Source organism: Pelmatolapia mariae, linkage group LG14 (assembly GCF_036321145.2).
Source record: "Pelmatolapia mariae isolate MD_Pm_ZW linkage group LG14, Pm_UMD_F_2, whole genome shotgun sequence".
NCBI lineage: Eukaryota > Metazoa > Chordata > Actinopteri > Cichliformes > Cichlidae > Pelmatolapia > Pelmatolapia mariae.
In genome coordinates, this window is record NC_086239.1 from 37,481,697 (window position 1) to 37,503,913 (window position 22,217).

Below are 22,217 nucleotides of genomic sequence, written 5' to 3' on the forward strand. Positions count from 1 at the left end.
TTAAAGGATATATATGTAGGTCTGATTACATATTTATCTGCTCCTATGACCTATGACCCCAGTAAACACTTCATTGAGTTTATGGACTCAGTCACTAGTTTTATGTACTATTTAACAATATACAATATAATATCCAGTTTAAATTAGGGACCCCTTGGAAGTCAAAAAGACTGACAAAGGAAGCTGTGAATTGGGGCATGAGCGTCTGGTTTCAAAAAGCTAAGGTCGAGCTAGGACTATGTTCTACATCCATGTACATTCACATTATGTGTCTTTAACGTCCTCCGTGTATTTATTGTCATCATGTATTCACAGTAAATGCAATTTTGACTTTAATTGCTGAAAACTTTGCAGGTGACAAAGTTCTACAATTAGTGTTAATACTATTATGAGTCAGCAGTGATGAGTGCAGGAATTATTTAATGAATTCTCAGTCGTTGCCATCTGCCTTGAGTGCATCAGTAGAAACATGTGGGAAGAGTTTCCATACAGCTGTTTACTAGTGTGCTAATAATATAATGAGATCATGTCATCACTGAAAAGTCACATTGTGTAAAGAAGAAAATTTCATGATATCCGTAAAAACTTCATAACTGTATGTGAGGTATTCGATTCACAGCATGTGTTTGGATTTGCAGCCCTGTTCTGTGAGGTCCAGGTTGCATATTTCTGTAACTTCACAGACCCAGGTCAGTGTAAGAGAGAAGGTAAGTGGCTGAGGAGATGCGAGGGATGTTGTTGGGTCATCTTTACATAAACACTCTAAAACGTATCTGCATATTTACATAAACACAGAAAAATGGTTTATTAAATGTATGTGTAGGTAGATGCCTGTTTTAAAATGACTCTGAAGGCAAATGTCAGCTTATATAATGGTGTGTGTGTGTGTGTGTGTGTGTGTGTGTGTGTGTGTGTGTGTGTGTGTGTGTGTGTGTGTGTGTGTGTGTGTGGTTAACATGCTATATGAGACTTAATGCTCAACCCTCCCACTCTAAGTGTTTTTTATTTTTTTAACTGGAACATGTCATCCACTTCAAACCACTCTTTGCAAGTCCAACAGTTTGAATGTCAGTCAACACAAAGTCAAGCTGGAATCTTAAACTGATGCTTTTAGCTGTAGGGAAACATCTGGAGCATGTCCCTTCTCCTCGCCTGCTCCTCACTTCCCCCGCCCACACTTATATCCTTCATCCTTCAGCATTAAGAGAGAAGTTTAGACCTTCTTTAGTTTGTCGATCTGTCGATCCCCGTCCGAGGGGAGGAGTTTAAATATCTTAGAGTCGTGTTTATAAGTGGTGTAGTGACCAAAGGAACAAAATCGCTGTTTTAGGGATACACAGTACATATTTCTTAAACACAAACATGACTGCAACCACCAAAATGTTCTCAAAAAACAAAATGAGGTCCAGTCCAGCGTGTCAACCTATACAAAGTCATGTGAGAGGGGGTGCAGGGTGGCGATCTTTAAAGCAGCCTAATAGTTCCCAGTAATTATTGTAAAGTAGTGTTTTTGCGTAAAAAGGCCCATCAGTACTTCAGAAGCACATTCTGTTCTTTGGTACTGGAAAACACACCCACCCACTCACATACCCCCTCCCAAAAAACGAAAATAAAACAAAACAAAACAAATATGTATAAATTATTTTTTTGAAGACCAGTCAGAGCCACTTTAATTCTATCCTGACAGTGACAGATCGCTGCTACTGTTCCCATGCCATGTCTGTCTGCAGAAAGAAATATTACTTTTCATTAATGCTGCATCTGCTCCAAGCAGGGAAAGCTACAGTGTTTATGATGAACTACAACGTTATTTTCACATGAAATTATGAAAGCAGGATCCTGTAAATGGTGCGCAGCCCCCCTCCCCCAACGGGCAGTTTATTTTGGTTAGCAAAGTGTTTAAAGATCAAGCTACAACATATATAATAGTAGCTATGTTTCAACTATGAACAAAACATATCACATTGGTGTCCAGAGTTATGGATTGTTTTTGTTTTGTTTGTTTTGTTTGTTTTTATTTAATTCCACAGATGCCTGCTCAAGAGAAATCCCAGCAAAGGATCAAAAGGTCAGAAAAAAACTTCCAGCAAGCGCTTGGCAGCCAGTCGTTTCCAGGTAAAAGTTGTTTTTACCTGTGAAGACAAAGAGAAACCAGTGGTGCACCTGCCGGTTCAGGTGTTGTCTGGTGAATGCCAGCCAATCTGCATAGTGCTGGGCTGTGATCTCATGTTTTACTCATAGACATAAAGACTGTTTCTCACAATTTGATCAGAAAGATTCACCTGAGTAGTGAAATGATCACTTTAGTCACTTTAAGGGTCATATGTCTACATCCTTCTTGTACAAAAAAGCAGATACAGGTCCTGTGTTTGGGTTGATGTCCTTCTAAAGCCATGTCTTGCTTTCTACATATAACGTCCTCTCGTCTGGTACCTCTACCACAGCAGACCTTCTTGGAATATATAAACACGCCATCCTTGAGGAGCTGAATTACCTGTGCAACCTCGATTGGCTGCAGACACTTTTTCATGCTATTGATTGTGACAACGGCACTAACAAAACACAAACCTAGAGAAAATCAGTCAGGAGGAATAAGGAGAGAGCATTGGTCTGTGGGTAGTTATTTAGTTCTTTCCCACACTGCCAAACTTCTCGAGGTGTTCAAAGCACCAGAGGAACTTGCCATGTTGGCATTGTCATTCCAATTTTAGAGTATCCTTGGTATTTTGCTTTTTTTGTGTAACTATTTGTTCTGTTTATCTGTCCTATTTAGTTATTCAAAAAAGTAATGATGCAACCGAATCAGGATATATTGAGAGAGCAAAACTGAGGTTGCATCCAACTGTGTTATCAAGTTTTTGTTCAGGTCATATATTTCCATGGTGCTCTTTCATTTCTTACAGCAACAGAAGCCTTGGACTCCAAAGATGGTGACATTTACCTTCATTGAAAGCTGTTGAAATAGGTATTAAAGTATAACTGAGCAGCAAAAGGTCTATGACAGTGACAAGAGCTGCAGTTTCCAGTCTCACAGTGTGGTATTGTACCAAGCGGGTTGATGGCCTTGCCAGGAAAATATACTTTTCTGTTTTCACATTTGGAAAAAAAGTCATTCCAAGAAGGAAAAAGTACTTTTTCCTTCTGCATTTGCCATCAATGTCAAATAACACCCTGTGAGTAAAAAAAAGCTTTATCACTTTGACAAATTATTTGAATTTGGGAATAAGAATGGGTTTGGGTGACATCTCAGCAATGACTGACTGATGAAAGAATACTTGATGGCACCTCAACAAAATAAAAATGTATCTTATTGCTAATGTTTGATCTGTTTTTTTCCCTTCTTTGCTGGTAGATTTACAGTTCAGTTCAATTTTATTTTATTTATACAGCAAAGTTGTCTCAAGGCACTTTATATTGTAACACAAAGACCCTACAATAACACAGAGAAAACCACAACAATCAGGCGACCCCCTATGAGCAACAATGTGGTGACAGTGGAAACGACAAACTCCCTTTTAAGAGGAAGAAACCTCTGGGAGAACCAGGCTCAGGGAGGGGCGGCCATCTTGTTTGGGGTAAGAGGAGGAAGACAGGACAAAGACAAGGTGAGTAACTATGTTACTGGAGACCAAGGTAATGTGATCCAGAGTAAGCATCTGGTTAGATACCAGATTTCTAAGATCTTTAGAACCAAGTACAATAACCTCAGTTTCATCTGAATTTAGAAGCCGTAAATTAGAGATTAACCAGGTCTTTTTATTAGGAGTTGGTGGGCATGTGTGTTGTTGTTCCCGGGTTTTGTTTCCCTTTTCGGCACAGGTAGGCGGGGCGGTGCTTGATGGCATTCCGGCACACCTGCGGCGCATCGGACGTCATCAGTGGGAGCATTTATGGAGCTGAGTGACGGACGTCTGGTGTCGGAGTATTGTCGCTTCCACAAGTGGTAACGTGTTTTTGCAAGATGAATCTGTTGATTCCACGCTACTGAGCTGCTTGTTTTAAGATCCGTCTCCTACCTGCTTTCCCTCTGCACTAGCCTGTCTCGCCTGCCTGTTTCTTTTGTGTTGGCCTCCTTGGATCTGTGACGGAGATTTACCTCGCGCCAGCCTGTGACCACTGCCATACCTGTATTTCTGTGTTTCAAGTAAGCTCTCCAACTCTCCCCGTCCACCTAAGTTTAACTCTCGACTTTCGACATTATCCCCTAACTCTGTTTGTCCCTCGTCCTCAGGTAGCTCCGGTGCGCCATCTATCCTCCCGCATACCTCGGCTCCGTTTCATCCCCTCGGCTCTGTCTCCTCGCACATTTACCCTGTCACTGTATATAGCCCCTTCCCTTGTAAATATTCCCCTATCACTGTAAATAAATCTGCATCACCGCTATCCTGTGCCCGTGTGTGTTTCTGCCACTAAATCCACCCGTTTAAATTCCCCTAACACTTTTTGACATTTATTCAGAGCTTGTTCCTCAGCTGGTGTTTTGCAGGGTGGGGGGAAAAAATTAGAGACACGAATGGGTTGGTGGTAAACCGAGGGCTTCTGTTTAGGACTGTGCTTCCTCCTCGCTATCAGTCAGTCATCCTTTTTTCCCACCTGCTCAGGACAATCTGCCAGGGGAGAGCAAACATTGGGTGCGCTCTCTTTGGCCACACCGACTACATGGGCCTGACTCTCTGTGGGTTTTTCAAGGGTATGGAGCAAAGTCTCCAATCCTGGCCTCCAGAGCTGTAAACAGGCTAAATTTATTATCAGTATCATTGTTATTAAAGGAGGCCGAGGAGTAGTTAAACATATTACACAGTGAGCAGGGAGGTGCAGGAGGAAGTAAGAAGTAAGAGGCCATGCTGCCTAGCAAGCTGGCTATGAGCTAAGCTAAGCTAGCGAATCCCTAAAAGCACAGTGAACGTGTGCTTTGTAATAAAGCATGTGACGATAACACTATGAAATATATTCAGAGTTATCAGTCTTTGGAAAACACTAACAAATCAAAGAATTTGACCATCACAACTGTAACATTACCTGATCGCTCTTTAGTGTAAACACAGCGCGTTGTCACTGAGCGAAAGTGAAAGATTGGTTTACAGCAAAACTCATGTTGTTTTTGCACAAGTAAAGCTGAGAATGAATTTTCATGGAGAAACAATCGTGTTATCGCCTGAGAGAACATCGCTGTTTCCTCTTTCCACAGATCCAACAGGCGAGGCCATTTTAAATAGAGCAACTGACATTCGTGCTGAAAGAATTTCATTTCTGTTTGTTCCGATTCAGAGAGTTCAGTGTCAGAATGTGTAAATGCTGTTGCAATCCTTTGCTACTCCACCAGGAAAGGGATTATGTGAGAAACATGGGGAGATAAATATACCCAGCAGTAAATCAGTTTATCCACCTACCGTTTATTTAGTGAAGCCAGCGCCTCTGAAAACACAGGGTGGACTGACCTGTGCTGCCTTCACCTTTAGCTGCGAGTCTTCAGTGTATCACTGTTTAAAATCTGTTGTGAGACCTTTGACCCCACCGAGAACATTTCAAGGCAAACAGAACAACTGACAGTTACAACAGAAAACATCAAGTCTCCCCTCGACTGGCCTCAGCTAATACTTTCATCTGGTTTAGTGAAACAAAGTCTGTTTTGTGGGGAGTTCTGCAAACCTGTGTTCAAAGACAAAGAAAACAAATAGATTCTGACTGAACGGGTTCGTGTTCAGCTTAACTAACCCAAAACAGGTGAAGTTCCTGAAGACATGAATGAAGGCATTAAAATAAGCCATATAGATTCACGAGCAGGCTTCTTTGACGCTCTCTTTGTCCACCATGTAAAAGCCCCGAAACATTAAAATGTAAGCATTTCAAGTGCATCCAAGGCTTCGTGTAGCACATAAAATTGTAATTTGACAATTCATTGTCCTGCAGCAGATGGAGAGTTCATCTCCCTTCCCTGGCTGCTGAAGAGGAGCTAAGGGAGGGATGCCTCATTAGATGAACCACTCCAGGCACAGCACCACTTGCCAGAGGACGACGTAGTAATGGAGAAAGAACCTTTGTCAGGCCAACCAACCATGTGGCTGCAATATCTTCTTGGCTAGCAGCTACAAATCCTCACGAGGGACAAAACTACCCTTTAAGGGCTGTCAGACCTGTGATCTTATGATGAAGGCACATCAATAAACACCTCAGAAATACCAAACTAAAAGTCAAACACGGGAACAACACAACAATAACAATTTCCCTTAAAACCTTTAACTTACACCTACAAAGATCTAAAGACATGGCTCGCCTTTAAGTCCAGAATTTTAGGACACTCACTGTATCTGTTCCCTCACTGGCTGGACTGTCATTGTAATCCATACGGAAACCCAACATTGTATTTCACTACAATGCCACTTTTCAGTACTATACATAAATAACTCCAGGTGTTATTAAGCGCAGTGTGATTTTTCTGGAAAAATCTGGTACACTTATATCTCACTGCACAATTTTTACAGCTACATTGAGCAATTCACTCAGAAACATTGATCAGTCAATTCATCCTTCCAAATAGTCACCTATTCATTTTTTTGTGTCCACCTGCTCCAGTGTCCACCCGTCCATTCATCCAGCCTAATTGCAAACCAGGTCTATTCAAACATAATAGTTATTATACAGCCATCATTTCCAAACAATCCAACAGTCCATTTTATCTCATTTGTATGGGACACAGTCAGAAAGACCATATGGAAAAGTAAAGAAAGTGAAAAGAGGTGTGAGGCAGAGGGAGTTTGTGCTTGTGTATGAGATACTGAGAGAATAAAAGAAGGGGAGTGGAAGATGTGTTGAAAGTAGCAGAGTGGTTGGGTAATGGTCTCAGAGGGCTGAAAGCGTTTGTGTTGACCGCTCATCAGTATTCCCCACCTTTCTACTTGAATTCTGTGTCAATTGAAAGCCTCCTCTCTTAGTCTCTTCATTTCTTCTTCTTCTCCTGTATTCCTCTCACGCACGCCACCCTCGTAACCTTTTCTGTGCTAATGTTTCAGCTCACTCTGTATGGACTTTAGTGGGGTTTACCTCTCAGCTGCCACGCTATCAGGATTTTTGTAGAGGGAGTGAGATGAGGTTCAACCCGCAGAGGTGTAAGCAGGCCCCCCAAAATAATGAGGAGATACAGCGAGTTCAAACCATCTCACATTTCAGCCCCTGCTTAGAGCAGCTGTTGAAAGCTGGAGCTTTGCTCACAAAGTGACTTGTACATAGAGCGACCACATAAACGTACACGTATATGCTATATATAAACATTCAAACATTTAGCTTAGAAATAATATGAAATGAAATAATAATAAAAATGCTTAATATGAAATAATCTGTTGTTGCATTATTTGACACGCTATGCTGGACATGCTAATTTACATAGACATAACACAAATGTTCAGAATCAGAATCAGAATACTTTATTAATCCCTAAGGAACTTTTGTGGGTTACAGTCGCTCCAAGACAGCAACAGTAACATATTTAAATAATACAATATGTTACAGTTTACAAATTTAAGAAATAGCACTAATATATACAAATCACTCAATTATAAACATCAAGAATTTTATTCCATAAATAAAAAGCAGCTACACATAATTTATTTATAGATAGCAGAACAGCTGATGTCATTGTGAAGTGCTGTGGTGTCTTATTGCTTAACATGTGTGACTAATGCGTACATACTCATTCAGCTTCTGTGTGTAAGCCGTATGTACGATCACTCATGAAAAGAGAGAACACGCTAATTATAATGCTTTAAATTGATGTGAAAAGGGCAAGTGTGACATAATTTCTGCAAATATGACACTTTCATGTTTAAGATTTTGCCTGAATTTCTTTTGTTTTCATTCCCAGATAAAGAGCATGCCTCCTTAAATCACTTTCAGATCTTTAGGACTTAGGTAACCAATTATGTAGAGGTTTGGTAATACCAGTGTCGGCTGTGTTAATATTAAAATCTGGAAAAAAATGAATAAGTGGGAGGAAAACGGGAAAAGAAATCCCAGGGAAGCTGGTAGTGCTCATGCAATCCTGAGGAGGAGTGTGTGTCTGTGTGTGAACACATTTCCTATGATTTCAATCCAGAATCAGGTCTGATTTGAGGTATTAGCTGTGCTGAAGCTGCATCACATCAACTGTGTTTCATAGCAGATAATGAAGTCAGCTTGAGGTTAAGAGTGAACCTCAGTATTTAAGGTGGTTTGAGGTGAGCCTGTGGGCCTGTGAGAGGAGCTGTGAGGAGGCAGGCAGCCCCGGTGAAATGCAGAAAACACTCTCAAATCATTTTGTTTGTTTCGGTCTGTGTGGAAAACCAAGCTTTACGGCAGCAATGTAGTCAAGAGGAAATCCCACAAACCTCAGTTTACCCAAGCTTTTATTTGGAGTTTATCCACGCTTTCAGATGAGGATGGCAGCTGACACAATCCTCTCCCCTATCGGGCAAAAACACTAAAATCCAACTATGGTGAGTGCAACAGAAAATGGACTTTATGATCATATTCTTTTTTGCAACAATTTGCATGCAGGTAGGTGCTTCCATTCAAACGCCCTGATGCTCTTGATTTGTGATTATTTTGACATTTTGAATCCATAACTAGTGATAATTAGCACTTATCCCTGTATCTGGTACTGAAAACATGACTTTTTATCCCAGCAGCTGATTAGAGGCAGGGATGCTGTTTATCTGTTTTCAAAGCATTATTCCATAAATACAGCCTCACTATAGGATAATTAACGTACAGACAGGAGCTGTTGCTGTAATCACTTCACATGAAAAGACATTTTGGAACAGGATAAAATCTTATTGTGATTGGATTAATCTTTTTGCTGGCAGCCCACATCAAACATGTTTATGTGCCGTGTTTATTAATCAGCTCATATTTTCAGTGCTTTTTGTAAGTACTTTAGTTTAGAGATGCTTCTGTCTAAAACAGAATTCACTGTGGCATCATTTGTAAAAAACACAAAACCACAAAAATAATAGAAATTGTGGTGCAACACTGGGAGAAAAATTAAAAACGTATTTTTTCTGTCATTTTAAGTCACAGAGTCATGCTGACAGTGTTTCATTTACCACAGCATTTCTTTACATGTAGAAAACCTGACACGTATTTTTGAAATTACACAGTTTTTTCTTATATGTAAATATCTGAGGGATTAAATGTGTAGTTAAAGTTCTTTACACTGACAAAAAGGAGAGTTTCCCTGGTCTGGTTCCTTGGGATGGCCACAATGTAAAATGAGTTTGACATCTCTGGTTTAAAAGGTCCGAGTCTCTGGTCCCGTGGGTATTACCCTAATAGGCTGACAGAAACTAATTTAAGCCGGTGGTGAGGAGACTCGGCTAATTCTAACTGTTGACATTCGGATGCCTACCCCGTTTCAGCTCGATGATTCAACCCATCACCCTTAAAGTTCACTGCAATCAACAGCCAAACCCTTTAATGGCAGCTCTCCTCAATGATCCTTGCATTTGGTGAATGCAAATTACTTATTAGACTCATAACTTAAGTGGTCAGGAAAATAGTCCTCAGGTCAAAGGCTAGGACAACCTGTAAGAACCATTTGAGAAATGTAATATTTATACACAAGTTTTACCTTTAATGTTCCAAAAACATTCTCCCAGGCTTCAATCCAACACAGCAAAAACAAGGAGGGAATTTTGGAAAAGTGTGATTTCAAATCCTAAATCCACAGCGGTTTAGTTATTTTCACTCCTTTCAGGTTTCTTCCTGAAGCTCTTCACTGCAAACTATAATTCTGACCTTGTGAAGTAGTTTCTTAATAACGATTATCTCTTCTTGCATTTTTATATACACCATGCAAACATTTCCAGGCATGTCATCTTTCTTTCTCTCTTTCGTCGTCACACAAAGCTTGCTCCCTATGAGTCACTTCCATTGCACCATTGCCCAAGACCAGTACAGGCTCCGCCCCCTTTTCTAAATCAACCCAAGCTTCATTACAACGGTTACAGTTTCTCTTTCAATTTAAAACATAACTTTATTTCAACATGATTTGTAGTTAACACAATTACATATGAATATACTTTTACTGCAAGAGTCTGTGTTAACTCAATCACATTATAACGTTACTCCTTTCACTCTCAATCTTCTGTGATGATGATGAGCCGGGGGACCTCGCCCCTCTTTGACACAAACTAACTCGTGCTGAAATGTGAAAGAGTCATGAACATGGAATCGATTTTTTGTCTGCAGAGATTCATGTAAAGCAAGTTTTTATATTATGTTTTATATTAAGTAAGCACAACTTACAAGTTGCAAGAAAGTTTGATTCCCGCAATAATGTTACTGTAAGCACTACTATTGCCTAAAAGCTAACCTAGCAGTCTTATTACCTAAACCTTACCAAAATACATGTGAGTCTAGAACTTACTGTGTAGTTTAATTGTCTCAACCAACCCCAGTATGTCCTGGTGTCTAAACCTAACCAAATAGATTAAGTGCACAAACCCAACAGGGTGCTTTTTCCCCAGCTCTGATCGAGGAGTTGTGATCCTTGAACCTAATCATACAAGGATGAAACGGACCAAAAACAACTCTCCATCTCCTCTCTCATCACTCTCCATGGCCAACTTAGAATAACCTAACATACATGTCTTCAGACTTTTGGAGGAACCAGAATACTACACCCCCCCCCCCCCCTCCCCCCCCCCCCCCACACACACACACACACACAGTATGAAATCTCCACACACAAAGTTCCCAGCCAACCAGAAGATTCAAACCAGGAACCATTCAGCTTAGAAAGGGCACTACCACACTTCTACTCTACTCAGCTGGTGTGAGGGTGTGCAGTATGCACATATGAACATTAAAGCTCTGTTTTAATTACTGTGTTGCTGTTCCTTGATCGGCAAGACAGTTCGAGCCCGAGTTCTGTCACAGTTGGGTCACTGCCACCAGGATCTTTGTCGTGTTCCTCAAACCACTGAAGGGCAGCTTTGTGTTTTTTCCACATACCAAAGAAAATGTCAGAATGCAAGTTTTCCCTACAGAAATTGCTTCACAGTAAAATGATTGATTTTCTTCAGTTCACCTGGAAGGGGTCTTAATGTTATGTCAGAGTATATGTATTTCTGTTGGCAGAGGGTGCCACTGTGCATACACGGTGACATATGGGTTTGGGCAGGATTTGAAAAGGCTTCCTTCATCTCCAGCTTCAAAAGTTCAGACGGAGTTTTGAGCACACAGCCAGAGGTCGTTAGACGGGAGTTTCATCTGAAAGGTGTCAGAAGTAACGTGACCCCTTTTTACAAACCAGAGTGGAATTATTTCTGACAACACGAGAATGAAAGTGTTCGCTAAACACTGCTGGATGCTGATGGCTCATCGCTGCAGAATTCATTGATGTGCACGGCTGACGTTCCGGACAGTCGGTATTCTGTATTAGTAAATGGTAAATGGCCTGTATTTGTATAGCCTTTACTTAGTCCCTATGGACCCCAAAGCGCTTTACACCAGCGGTCCCCAACCTTTTTTGCGCCACGGACCGGTTTATGCCCGACAATATTTTCACGGACCGGCCTTTAAGGTGTCGCGGATAAATACAACAAAATAAAACTAGTACCGGTACCGAAAAAAAGAAGATTTATTCATAACACATGTGAAAAGACCCAGGAAGACCGAGTTAACGATAAAAACGATAACAAAATAACGCTGAAAACCGATGAAAACCATACATTTCACACCTGAGCCTCAACTCTCGCGGCCCGGTACCAAACGACTCATGGACCGGTACCGGTCCGAGGCCCGGGGGTTGGGGACCGCTGCTTTACACTACATTCAGTCATCCGCCCATTCACACACACATTCACACACTGGTGATGGCAAGCTACATTGTAGCCACAGCCGCCCTGGAGCGCACTGACAGAGGCGAGGCTGCCGGACACTGGCGCCACCGGGCCCTCTGACCACCACCAGTAGGCAACGGGTGAAGTGTCTTGCCCCAGGACACAACGACCGAGACTGTTGGTCGTTGTGTTAGTGATACACTAACGACCAGCATGGAGCTACAGTATGGGAAATCAAAGTTAAAGTAAACTTTATTGTGAGACGAGACTACGAGGCTCCAGTTCCATTCAGCGCAAAAGACAAACAATAAATATAAGAAGAGAAATAGAAATGTCATTTCAATAAAGATTTAAGGTATGTCTGAAGAGTCAGGGGTTGTTTTAAGGTGAGGGAAGATGGAAAGCTTTTTGGGGGTTTGAATGTTTGTTAAGGTGAATTTAAGATCAGAACGAGAACATTTGTGTGCCCCTGGCACTCTGACTTCCACCTCACTGATTTGTCCCTGTGCCCCCTCATCCGCTACCTTACTTCTTAATTTTGTTACTACTTTTTTTCACACTTTGACTTCAGCAGCTCTTTGTTGTTCTTACCTCAGCATCTTTTGTTCTTCAGTGAAGCCTGAAACCATGTGCACTTGCGTGTGCGTGTATGTGCGCTTGTTTATTTGCCCGAGCGGCTGTGTGATCTTTTCTTCATCTGCCTAAATTTGGAGCGTGTGAATGTATTCATGCGTGCCTGTGTTTTTTCAGGAGCCAGCCTGTTCTGAAAATATGCCCGAGGATGTGTGCCTGCATGGACAAATCACTTTGCGTGTTTGTGTCTTTGGGGGAAAGAGTGCTGTGCCCAGTGGGTGAAGAGTGTCCAGACTGGCACCAGCCCTGCAGGTGAACTGTAGCGCCTGGTGGACGAGTGTGTATGCATGAGAAAATCAAACGCGCAAAAGGTGCATCCCGATGATAAGCTCAGCACAATGAGGACTGTGTGCAAGAGACAGAGATGGTAAATGAGACAATAAGGCGCTCGCTGCCCAGTGTTGATAGCGAAAAGTAGCCCAGCGCTTCTCGATGAGAGACACCGAAAAACAGACAGAATATTGAAAACTGCAGATTTTTGCATTTGCACAGGATTACCTTAAAATTGTTTGCTTGCTGCATATATGAGACACAAGATAAGTTGATAAAACAACATCAAAAAATCTCTCCCGTAATTACAGAAGAAAAAAAAGGAGGCAGAGCGGCACATCAAACGATGAAACAGAACAGAGGCTTAATGTTTAAAACCGAGTAAGGAGATCATTAACATGAAACTATTCAATAAGCACAAAACAAATCTGAGCAGCAATCAATCAGCCAGTCAAGATTTGAGCGCAGGCGACGCCAGAAGCATGAGCACACAGGAAGTTTGTGGAGCGGGCGGGAACACAAACACGAGTGTAATAAATGTTTGATCTGCGTGGGGAAACTGTTTCTGTAGCTCTGGGTGAATGAGTTAGAATAAAAAATATCAGCTGCTTGTCTTCTTCATATAGCTAAGCACAGCATTGTTCAAAAAGACCCTTTGCTTCATTTCATTTAACTTGCTCTCCCTTTAGTTTCTTCACACCAGGAGGAGGGGAGAATTTATGGTTGTTGAGGACAGGCTGTCCACATACAGACAAAACCTCCACGTCAAGCTATTGTGGGCAGCATGGCCACTCACCAGTCTACAGCCTGCTGGGTGGAGTGAACTAACTCCTGATGCTCATGGGAAAAAAGAAATCTTCTTGTGAAAATCAAATATTTCACATTTTGTGCCAGCAGTTTTCTTACAGATTTTCTACCATTACATCCAAGTGTCAGCTCTGTTTTCTGTTTTAGCTTTGCTACCAACGCCATTTTAGTGTTCCAATCTAACTATTGTGCAAAAAAACATAATGACATATATTCACATTCCTGAAGAAGATCCAATGAGCCAGATAAAGTCCATTTACAATGTTTCATTTTCTTTGCATGTAACCAAATAGTTTTGCCTTCATAAGCACTCGTTTTTTCTGTCTCTCTCCATTTCTATGTAACTTTCTTATCTTAATATCCTAAAATCTTAATCTGACTTGTTTTTACCAGCACCTTGGATGATACACAGCTGCACCCAGAAGGTGGCACTAATGCACCTAGACCGTGTTTGGCATCATTAAACAACAAAAACAGAAGAAAAAGATTATTCAAACTGGTATTTGTGGGAACATTGGATTCTGCTTTATAGGAAAGAGTCATATAAAAACCCAAAGAAGACTACAGCCATCAAACTAGGTGGAACTCTTCCAGAAAACACATAAATCAATAGAATGAGGTCCAGTGCAATGCTGACACTTAAAGCTAACAACTGTTCACCGTCATTTCAGAGCAGGTGGGGATTCTCTCTAAAGAAAGGAGGATTAGTTACCAGGAAATATCAAACTGTAATTTTTATGTGTCATTTTTAAAGTTCTCACAAAACGTTGTACACATCCTGTGTGGTGCGAAATCTTTATCTAACATCAAACATCACAGAACTGCTGGATAAAAAACAAAGCAATATATTAAACTAATATAATGTTGAACAGGTGGATGAAGACTGGAGGTGACTAAAGTGGACATGTAGGTGAAAGGAACAGAGGTGATGAGGAGGTTTGGGTAAGTATGATGCGAAGGAAAAATGCAGAAAGGCAGATGGTGGCAAATTTGGCAAAATGGATGGAAATGGCTGTGATGAACACAGTTCAGAAAGAAGTATGGACATAGGGTCACATATAAGAGTGGAGGGTGGTGCTCACAGCTGGAGTATATTTTATGCAGAAGGTGCAATATAAAAAAGAAAGGAGGCTGCAAGGTGGTGGCAGGCAAAAATGCAGTTAGTAGTCTGTAAGATAGCTTTGGAAATAAAGAAGAAAGAGCAGGTGAACCTAAAGGCAAGGATTCAATGGTGGAAGTTAAAGCACGAAGAATGCTGTGCAGAGTTCAGGGAGGAGTTAGTAGATGACTGGGAAAGTACAGATGAAGAAACTGCCAAGGTGTTTGGTCTATCCTCTGGACAGAGAAAAGAGGACATGGAGACTGGTGGTGGAGGAAATATAGGAAAGTAATTACAGGAAGAGATTAGCAAAGTATAAAAAAAGTGCTATAGTGAGGGAGATGACGAGTCTGTCACTTGGAGGCTAGAGAATAGCAACAAGAGAGGTGGCAAAGGCATAAGAAAAGGCTTATAATAAGTTATATGTGAGGTTGAACACTAAGTAGGGAGAATAGGACTCGTATCGATTGACTGGGAGAAACATCAAACTGGAAAGGATGTGCAGCAGGTCAAGGAGATTAAGGATAGAGATGGAAATGTACTGACCAGTGAAGATAGTGTGCTGAGAAGGTGAGTGAGTACAAATAGAGGGCAGCTGGTAAATCAGCACATGCAAGATCATTAGTAAAGAAGTAGTAAGGGCAGTTATGAAGAGCATGAAGAACGCAAAGGCGAGTCTCCATGGACTCATGGTTACAGATGACATTATGATTTGTGTTGAAAGCAGAGAGCAGGTGGAGGGTTGCTGTGGAGAAAAGAAGAATGATAGTCAGTAGAAGCAAGATTAGAGCACTCTCAATGTCTCTGAATGAGAGGGGAACAGGAGTAACAACAAAGTGATGAAGCTTGATGAGTTTGAATGAGTGAGTCATCCATCGACAGCAAAAGGCAGTGCAGAAGAGAGGTGAAGAAGAGAGTGTAATCAGGGTGGAGAGGGTGGAGAAGTGTGGATAGCAGAAGGATAGCAGCAAGAGTCAACGGGAAGGTTTACAAGGTGGCAACAAGACCTGCTGTGATGAATGATTGGAAACTGGAGATTTTAAGATTTTGATTGAGAATGATCATGATGGACATCTCAGGTTGAGCAGTTTGGAGACAAAGATAGAACGGCAAAGCTTGACAGAGGAGGATACTTGGGGAAAAGAGACAGAGGAAGATTATCCACTGTGATGTGATATAAAAGTGATGATGCTGCATACCCTTTGAAGCTTCTGACCAACCAGGAAGTGTTGCCTAATTTAAGACATGTCCTGAATAGCCATCTTCACCTTTGATTGTCGGGTCACAGTCGTCTTTTGGAGGTTGGCTAGTTTCCTTTCCTTAACGATGTAGCACAAAGGGAATCTTTGAGCTTATTCTCAAGTTTCATGTTCACAGTTCTGGTGTGACCATCTCTAATAAACAGATGTCTGTGTGCCTTGTTGACTAATGAAATAATCTCCCAATATCGACTGAAAGGTGATGACTTTTTTTCATCAACTCCAGCTTGGCAGTACATGCACAGACACTTAATTTGACCCCTTCCATGTCAAAGCTCTCGTAACCACACCTCTATCCTTTAAAAGAGCCGTGAGCTGACTCATCTTTAAGACTCTTGTTATGCTTAATGAGGGCTTGCTGACCTTGCTGACCTCTCGGAGTTAAGTACTCTGGGACAATGCAGTGCTTGTATTTCCCAGGTTGAGCGATAATGCTGATGCAGGTAAAATCCAATTTGTGAAGGTTAAATTAACTTACAAAGGACTCTGTTTCAGCTGATGTTTGCTGTGACACAGATGCATGTGTGAGGTCACTGCCGTCATAAAGATGAGCATTTTAATCGTGGCTCAAGAGTTAGCAGTTCGTCTTGTAATTGGAAGGTTGCCGGTTCGGACAGTCTCGGTCGTTGTGTCCTTGGGCAAGACACTTCACCCGTTGCCTACTAGTGGTGGTCAGAGGGCCCGGTGGCGCCAGTGTCTGGCAGCCTCACCTCTGTCAGTGCGCCCCAGGGCGGCTGTGGCTACAATGTAGCTTGCCATCACCAGTGTGTGAATGACTGAATGTAGTGTAAAGCGCTTTGGGGTCCTTAGGGACTAAGTAAAGCGCTATACAAATACAGGCCATTTACCATTTAATCAGATCATCTTTGGGAATTCTAAACCATACTGACTTATGATATGGTGTCCAAAGTATGTGTGGCTCTCCTGATCAACAGTATAAAAGATGGGCATAGCTTCCAGGTCTGAAAAGTGAAACCAACATGAAAGTGTCCTAAATCTGCATTCTTCTTAACAGCCACCTCAGGACAATGCTCACGGCTGCAAAAAGGCCTCTGGTCCCATAGATATCCATGAGAATGTAGCCTTCAGGCCTGAACTCAGTAAACACTTTCTTGATAAATTAATGGGCTCAGTCATTCTGAGGACATTTTATTTTTTAAAATTCATTTTGGTTATTCTGAGAGTCAGAAAGGAGGATTATTCAGATTCAGTGTGCAGTTTCACAGTCAGAGCCACTCCAAACTAGTCACATCTGGTTTTAAAGCACGAAGATGTCAACAACAAAAACGCCCAGCTTGAGTCTGCATAACAGGACGGCGATGTCACGGTGTCTACGTCCACCTTTTATACTGTCTGTGGTTCTTCCTCAGCTCTGAGCTTTTCTCCACCGAGTGCATATTGTTGAAAAATGCTATTCCAAAAAGTTTGCAATAGTGGGGTTGGGGAGAAGTCAAGAGGATGTCTGTAACTTTAACCCTCACTCCTCAAACAGACACAGAACAGCAGTTCTTTTCTGCAAAAGTCTCTTTAGAGGTGGAAAATCTTCTGAAGCTTGAATTGTTTGTCACGAGTCATTGCAATTCAAGCTGCCCAAACCCTCCTAATGCCAGAAGCCAGAGCGTGTCCCTCTCCGTCTTTCTCACTCTCTTTCTCTAACAATTGAGAGGATGACGCCATGTTTTTGGATTCGTTTTTGATTAAGTCTGGCTCAAAGTAGAATCCCTTAAACGATTTTACAGGTCTGTCCTCTGTCATCAAAATAAAATCTGACAAATTTTCATTGTCTCAATAAAGAATCATTTACAGATGCTTGAGTAAACATTTTTCCGACTGAAAAAAAAGATAAAGTTTGTACTGGTGCTTATGTGAGCTGTAAATGCTTTTGCACTTGAAACCAGTCTGTTTTCTGATTACTCATCCTCATTAATTATATTTTTAAAAAACTGCAAATGAATGATACACGTAGATTTTAAATCATGTGCAACAATGTTTCTTTTTTAAATGCAATCCAGCCTTAGTTTTTTCTTTCTGCTGTATAAAAAGGTCATAAAAGTATCTTCACTGATTCCCAGCGGTACTAAAACAGAGTCTGATCATGAAAACATGATGCAGGTATTCTGGGTAATGAGTTGTCAATGACAGTAGAAACTGGAGCTCACAAAGAAAACCTGAACACCTATTGGAAGAACATACAAGCTGCTCGCAGATGAACTCTTTTGTGAGGCAGCATTGCTGAGAATCATTTGGCCTAGTGAAATCATCCCTCACATTGGTTTTGGGTCTTTATGCAACTTGTTCATAGTCACAAAAACATACTTAATTTAAATTGTTTTACCACGAGCAAGGGAACATTTAATTTCCCCAAACGTGGAGATAGCAAAAAACTATCTGATGCAAAATGAAAAATAAGTGAGGGAACATAAAAGAAAATATAAGAGAAAAAGAATCCATAATTTCCCTAATAGCAGAGCTGAAATCCCCAGAGGCTGTGTTGATTACAGCCTACTGAAAAGACTCATTAAACCTGAGTGAGGTTCTGCTTGACAATGTGTGTGTTTTCATAGGTGTGCTGTTTACTGCCATCATAAAGGTCTGATTGAGTTTTACAAAGGCATGTAATCATATACCACAGGGACTTGAATCAAAGCACACCTGGAATAGATGGAAGCCTTTCTCACACATACATACATCCTATAAACTCCATTATTGTCCATTCATCATCTTGCCAGCTCCATTGTGTTCAATACAGAGCTGTAATTGCTATGTGCAGTCAAGAGAGAGAGGGTGCTAATGAGGAGTGTGTGCCTGCACTATCACTGAAACACTTTGTGGAGTCATAGTTTTGTGTGCCTGCATGATTTGGCCTTTAGTTTTGCAATGGCTGCTTGTAACACTGGTTAAATGTGCACAGAGTGTGCCGGCTTTTGGCTTTCCAAACGTCTTAATGGTTCACATTGATTTCGTTGAATGTGAAGCCAGTCGGTCATTAACAGCACAAACAGGTCAGTCTACATTTTGTGCCTTTAAAGTAAAGTGAAGTTAACCCAAGGAACAAGACCAATTCTTTCTGGTATCCTTGTAGTTTTTGAAGCTGTTTTTACACAAGAAGTCAGAGAAATGTTGAGAGGATCAGGTTGGGAAATGTTTCCTTTTCTCATTAGCAGAAACAAAGTGCAAATAGTTCATGTCAGCCACTTTTTCACCTCTGGAAATGTTCCATTTACTTAAAGGATGGGTCATGCCTGAATACAACACAGACTAGAAAAGACTAGAAAAGTTTTAAGCTTAAAGTAAACAGGGCAGCATGTAGGCTGTTCCAAGCAGTCTGAGGAACTGTCCAGCACCGGTGTGTCTTAATCCTAGACTGATTCAGGCCTCTTCTACTTCTTTTTGCTGGAGAGATGTAAATATTCCATAGTGACACAGTCAGAAGCTATAGTCCCTGATTGTATCGTGAAAAGGTTAAGTAATGACTGCACAGTATTTCAGATGATCAAAATAAGCACATTAAACTGTCAACTGTATGTTATACAGGGAAACGTCTGATGTTAAAAAGAAAAGTGAGAGAAAAGTAATGACTATGATTTAAGATCTTCTTTCATTCTTCTCTAAAAACTCTTCGTGCCATAAATGAGAAAAGGTGTGTGGTTAGAACGGGCAATAAAGTCGTCACTGTCGCGGCTGATAATGTCATGCAGATATTATGGGAATTAGCTATTTAAGTAAATGTGTCTTTAAGTGCACCATCATTCCTACATTAAAGTCATCTGAACTTGTGCTCATTGCTCTCGCTGACTGGATGTGTGATTTAGCAGCAAACTCTGCATGAACCAGCAGCAAAACAATACGAATAGTTTTGATTAGTTTTAAAGAGAAATCCAACAGCTTGCACATGTCCAGATCGATCATGTTGTAGGACAGGTCAGAACATTAGGATTTTAATTAGATCTTAAACTTATCTTACACTGTTCGTTGTAGCATTAGAAATGCTAATAGTCCTCGTAAAATATCATGCAATTATGCTCCAATAACATTTTCATAATCTGATTTTTTTCACTAGTTTCCTAGTATTCAGGTTAACTTTTGACTCTTTTGTTGATTCCACTAAGCTTTGAAAAGTGTGGTTGACTAGAAGGAGTCCATCCAAAGCCACTCACTGAACTAGAAACAAATTAGAATCAAGTGGGCCAGTTCTGTGGGTTATAATGCAAATTATACAACAACAATACAATGAAACAAAAGTCCCATTTTAATACTGGTGCCTGCATGTGTGTGGGTGTGAACGCACTGTGGTAATTACTGACTGTTTTAATACGTTTACACAAACACACACACCATGCATGGCCTTTTCATACTGTTTAAAACCATTGTTTCTCTGCTAGTCTGATTAGACTGGAGGCTTTAGAAATATGAAATGGGCCACTGAGGAGAGCTGGCTGGCTAGCAGGCAGGGTGAACGACAGGCCAGAACTGGATGCGGTGTCCTCATTGTCCCTACAACTTTAGATTTGCAGGGACACACAGTAAAGGACTGCACAATGCAGTTATACTTTACTTAATAATGAAAAAACGGATAGTTTCCAACATTAATCTCTCCAGCACTATGGGACCATCATGTATAGCTGTAATGATAGAAATGTGACTGTTAAAGTCTATTTTAACACATCAAACATGTGTAAAAGTCCAAAACTAAGTTTTCAGACTCTCGTGCTAGAAATACTAGCTCTTGAGTTATTACACTAATGTTGTTATAGTGCAGTGTTTAATGGATCAAGAAGCAGGAAAGAAGCATTTTATGGCCCTGTCTCACATTTTTATCTCTAGATTATCATATCCCCGTGTCAAATGTTCCCATCAGCCAGGCTCAACGCAGGCAGAATGCCAGAGTTTACTTTTTAGTTTTAAAGTAAAGAAAAAAATGCAATAATGATAACAACAACACTGCTAACTTAGCAACTGTTTGAAACTTTTTGCCCAACTCGTCAAGTCATTCTAAGCGTTTCACATGTCATTTAACATCACACCCTTTCATATCGTTAAACACCTACTGAGTGCAAAGAAAAGGTTTTGTTTTTTTTCATTAAAAATCAACCAGGTTTCCCTGCTGCAGTCAGGGGCAGCTTACTACGCCTCGGTCATCCTTTTGAGGAGATACATTGAAGGAGAGTTGCTTACTCTGCCTTCTTTTATTAAATTAATCTGGGATTCACTGAAAATCTGACTTTTATTGATAAATGAGGCAAATCTGACTTTCTCACGTCCATCCCACCAACATGAACTTTAATCTTGTTAATTTGTGAGCAGTATGCACTCAATATAAAATAAATAAAGTCTCTTTTGCTACAATGATGAATTACTGTGTTAAAAAAATGCCGTTAACAATCCTCGACATGCGACATTAGAGCTACTGAACCTTTCAGCCACACTGTGGGCAACTTTTTCCCCCACATGGGAGAAACAGCTGCAGAGTGACGAAAACAAATCTTTCAAATTAAGTGGATGATAATTTTTATCTTTCTGGTGACAAATACAGAACATATTTATTTATGCTTTAAACACACTTGCAGTTATTGGTGCTTACCAGAAACAAACACGCAAAGCAGAAAACATGTTTGAATAGACGCACTGATCTTTCTTAAAGAAACTGGCAGCAGTGACACAGAAAGGTAAAAACAGAATAGACAGGTGTTTTACACTAAAGTGTACCCACATATTTAAGAACAGTGCACACACAGTAGATCACTTCACAAAGGAGAAGACATTCAGTGAACAACTATTTACAGGTATGGACACGCTGGGCCTTTTAACCAACAGATACGTACAAATATGAGGCCCTTAATCAAAGACGAGCACGCACACCGGGACTTTTAATAAAGGTATGGATGAGACTATTCATCAAAGATATGGGCACACTGGGCCTTGTTATTAAAAAGGTGCTGATGCCTGCTGGTGTCTGGAATGTAAACACCACAGATACATTACAGGCTCTTTGTCAAAGGCGTGGACACACGCTGAATCAGATACTAAAGTCACGGCCACACACGAGGCCAATCGATGCCGCAATCAAAATTCAATTCAATTCAATTTTATTTATATAGCGCCAAATCACAACAGCAGTCGCCTTTATATTGTACAGTGAAATGAAAAACACTTCAATTTTACGTTTTTAAGGTTTTACAGTGATATTTTTTGAAACTGATTGGCAAAAGAGAGCAAAACAGGTAAAGGCAAGGCTATTCCTTTCCTTCTAATTCCTTTGTCTTGTAAAGTGGTTTGCTTGCACAAAAACATAAAAAGTGCAAAGACAGGAGAAGTTCTAGTAAACGGTTTAGT

General features: G+C 40.8%; 1 protein-coding gene and 1 long non-coding RNA gene across 4 annotated transcripts in view; one reads left to right on the top strand and one right to left on the bottom strand.

The window, feature by feature from the left end:
* si:cabz01090165.1 (uncharacterized protein LOC100333421 homolog) overlaps positions 1 to 22,217 on the bottom strand; it is a 400,716-nt gene that overhangs the window by 87,330 nt on the left and 291,169 nt on the right. The window lies entirely within an intron of this gene.
* LOC134641083 (uncharacterized) lies at positions 3,877 to 4,317 on the top strand. Its single transcript, XR_010095502.2, has 3 exons — positions 3,877 to 3,943; positions 4,037 to 4,144; positions 4,232 to 4,317. It is a non-coding gene; the product is annotated as an uncharacterized LOC134641083 (long non-coding RNA).